The 4,029-nt window shown below is 44.7% G+C and overlaps 1 pseudogene; it reads right to left on the bottom strand.

Annotated features, from left to right (window-relative positions):
• Nucleotides 1-2,820: 2,820 nt before the first annotated feature.
• On the bottom strand, nt 2,821-3,616 carry LOC140639155 (transcription cofactor vestigial-like protein 1 pseudogene; annotated as a pseudogene).
• Nucleotides 3,617-4,029: the final 413 nt, after the last annotated feature.

Genomic DNA, 4,029 nt, shown 5'->3' with positions numbered 1-4,029 from the left:
AGATCATGACCCGAGCTGAAATTAAGAGCCGGATGCTTAACTGACTGAACCACCTGGGTGCCCTGCTTCAATTCTTTAGATGTCACAACTGTGAAATCTAGTAAATGCCATTATTTGTGATTTAGTTGAGCTATAGAAAAAAGAATGAAAACATGATCTTCCTATGGGATAAAACAGGACATTCTAAAGAGGAATACTCATTAAGACAGCCATTCTCAGGGGGATCCCTGGGTGGCTCAGCGGTTTAGCACCTGCCTTCGGCCCCAAGCATGATCCTGGAGTCCCGCATTGGGCTCCCTGCATGGAGCCTGCTTCTCCCCCTGCCTGTGCCTCTGCCTCTCTCTCTCTGTGTCTCTCATGAATAAATAAATAAAATCTTTAAAAAGAAAAAAGACAGCCATTCTCAAACCTTTTTTTGATCATTACTCACAGTAAGAAATATATTTTACACACACAATTAAAACAAATGTTTCACAAAATTAATATTAGTCCTTAATGTGTATAATACACCCTGATATTTTCAATTCCGTTTTCTGTTTTAAAAACACTGTAACAACCAACTAAACTGATTTCATAACTCACTAGTGAGTTGTGTCCTAGAGTTTAAATGACATTGCTCTAGGTGTATATCTTAGTCCATTTGGGCAGCTATAACAAAATATCATAAATGGAGTAGTTTATAAACAGTGGAAATGTATTGCTTACAGTTCCGGGGGCTGGGAAGCCCAAGATCAAGATGCTGGCAGATCCAGTCAGTGAGGGCCCATTTCCCATAGATGGTCATCTTTTCACTGTAACTTTACAGAAAGGGGTCTTTCTTAGGGGAGCACTAATCCCATTCATGAGTTCTAATCACCTCCCAAAGCCCCCACATTCTAATGCCATCACCTTGAGGGTTAAGATTTCAACATATGAATTTGGGAGACATAAGCATTCAGTCCATTGTAATGTAATAGGCAAAATAAAATAGTTCAGCAGATCTGTTCCAACAAACTTAAGCTTTATACAAAAGAGAAGCATCCAAAAGACTAAACAAGATGAAAAAAAATGAAAAAAAAAGAAAAAAAAATTAACCCAGTTTCACTGAAAAAAAAAAATGCAGCTCCAAAAAGAAGTAACAAAACAGTAAGTACCTGGAGAAACATCCACAATAGGAGAAACTAAGAATCCCCCAAATCACAGACAGGTAAGATTAGAGAGGTCATGTCTATTTTGAAAGAGATAAATGTCATATTGAAGGCCCTCAAATGCTATGTATGATAACAAGGCTAAGGCACTCTGATTAATGTTGAAGGAACTAAAAAGAGTAGTGAAAACTACCTTGTGTGATGCCATTAAAACTAAAGTATAGTGGAGGTGAAACAAGACATTGAATACTACTCCACCCACCCATAGCACAGGCGACCAAAGCCCCACTGGGCAAGTCCTGCGTTAGGAGTGAGGTTTTGGCTTCTGAGAGCCACATTTTGTGACTATGAGCAAGGACTTTGAAGGCAGCTGGTCCCTCCACCTACTAGCCCTGTGACTTTTATAAACATCTCTAAACATCTGTTTCCTCATGTGAAAAATAGGGATAATAACAGTCACTGCGTCATGACTCATTGTGGTTGTCACAATTATTATTTTTTTAATCCAAAAAAGTAGTTTTTTTGTTTATTCACTCTCCGGGCTATTACACAGGAGCAAGTCAGGGGTGCTGTGTGGACAGCCAACACTGCCAGCAGGGGCTTCTGGGGTTGTCACAGGCTATGTGCCAAGCTCACGCTGGCCACAAGGCTATCTACTAGATTAGAGTCATGAGGGAGTGCGAAGAAATTTGTTATTTTATCTGGAACAATCTGTAGGGAGGTCCTGCTGCCACATCTTGGACTAAGCCTTGTCTTTACCTCCAATTTGTCTAAGATGCTGTAGGTACCCACTTGGGCGGCCCCAATGGCTCTGTGCCGAAAAGAGAGCTAATAGCTCCTAGATGTCACTAACAGTGAAAGAGCTAAGGGGCAGGCTTCATTGTCTGTAGAAGCCAGTAACATGTCACCAAGGTCCAGATGAACTCCTGCGGAGGGTCAGATGCCAGAGTCCTCATCCTCAGAGGGAGGGCAGGAAGCAGTTGGATCCGCAGCTAAGAGATGCTCTTGGCACAGAACTGTCTAGGCCCAGCTCGGGGCAGGGCAGTCTGTTACCTAACTTCCAGTATGTCAGTTCTCAGATTTCTTAGCAACTCTATTTGAAATCCCTTTTTCAGAACTGAAGAATCAAACATTCCCAGTGAAAGTATTTCATTCATGAGAGCCTTTCCGAATCTTTTCAGCTTCCTTCCAAACTCTGAGGATGCTGGCAGGAAATGCCTAGCCTCAACTTCCTCAGTGGGTCTTGCCCACCCCTGTTCTCATTTTACCTTTGGTAGAGGCAGGAGTGTGGCCTGCCACAGTCTGGGTTCAAGCTAGAAAGCTTCAGGCCCGTCGCTGGTATGTCCTCCATTCAGTTGGCAAAGTGGGACAAGCCCATAAGACACCACATGGTCAGTCTCAGTCTGAAAGATTCTGCTGGTAGGGCGTAAGGGGACTGATTTCTAAGTAGGGAGGCAGCAGGTACAGGGAAGGTGGGATAAGCAAGCAGGGGGCCCTCTAAGAGTTCCCATCACTGAACTGCTCTTTTAACCATTCATATGCTGAGGAGTCACTGAAGTTTGAAAAACTCTGCCAGGGAAGAAATGTGTAGAATTTTAGGGAGAACAGCAACTTGCACCTGGTGCAATGCTCTTTAGTGACAGAGAGAAAAAGGTGGTGCTGTCTCTAGACCCTCTAGATTCACAGTAGAAAATCATGAGCAGGTTTGGAAAAAGAAATTCTCTTCTTCGGACTGAGGTTCAATAAAAGAACACATCTCTTTCTCTGGAGACTGGCTTTTTTCACTTGCAAGGTTGACACTGGCAGGTCCACCATCTGGGGGGAAATATATTTTCTTATAGTGGGCTGAACTGGGAGGCAAGTTGCAGAGCAATCTCATGCTTCTAGCTATATGGGCAGAGTTGCAATCCTCCCACACTGCAGACTCCTGAGGATGGGCTAGGTGTCGATTTTGCTGGAGGAGACTTAAGAAGGGCTCATAGTTCCCATCACGCTGGGGCTCTGGGACCACGTGCCCACTGGAGTAGGCCTGAGAGTAACCAGGCTCTGAGGAGCTGGGGCTGGCTAGGGAGGGGTAATGCCACTACTCGTCAGACTCAACAGGGGTCTCCCCGCCAGGGACTCTGGGTACTGATCCATAGTCATGAGACTGGGCCCATTCAAGCTGTAGTTGCTTGGTTGACACCATATGCAAAAGTTGCTTCTGGCTCTAGCTCTGGCTCTGGCTCTGGCTCTGTCCACTGAGACAAGAAACACCACTGGTTTGGAGGCATGTCATTCCTCAGGATCACGCCTGCACCCTGGCTCAAGGGGCTCAATCCCTTGGGGCTCCTGACACTGCTCAGAGCTCTGGAGAAGAGTTTGTCCACTAAGCTGCCGATGTCTCCTTGGAAATAGGTGAACAAGACACACTGGGGGTTCCACTCAGTCTTTAGATGTCTCTGCAGCTGGATATTGGTCTTCTCCATTTTTTCCATTGTGAGCGACATAGGTAGGTGATAGCTTAATTCCTGACCATCAACTGAGACAGCCAAGATACCACAGCTGAGCAAAGGCGAATAGTACTGGTCAGAGTTGCCTGGCCCCCTTTGGAGGAGCTCAGTGCTTGCGGAAGCAAGTGCTGGGGATTTTGTATCCTTCCCTCGCTGGTTGTTACAATTAAATGAGATAACGCATTAAAAAGATCAGCAAAGTTCCTAGCATTAGGAAAAAAACAAAATAAAAAACTAGCTCTGTTATTTTTGAATCAGTCACAAAACAGACAGTGAGGGATCTGGTGTTCAGATAAAAATGTGATGGGAAAAGAAGGGCCAACATAGGAAACCAAGAGGATTCAACACTCAAGGAGTCATTGCCTAAGGGATGGCGGCTTCCATGAGAATCACAGTTTGAGGGGGCATTT

Source organism: Canis lupus, chromosome 8 (assembly GCF_048164855.1).
Source record: "Canis lupus baileyi chromosome 8, mCanLup2.hap1, whole genome shotgun sequence".
In the NCBI taxonomy this organism is placed as follows: Eukaryota; Metazoa; Chordata; class Mammalia; order Carnivora; family Canidae; genus Canis; species Canis lupus.
This window is presented reverse-complemented; position numbering and strand designations above follow the sequence as displayed.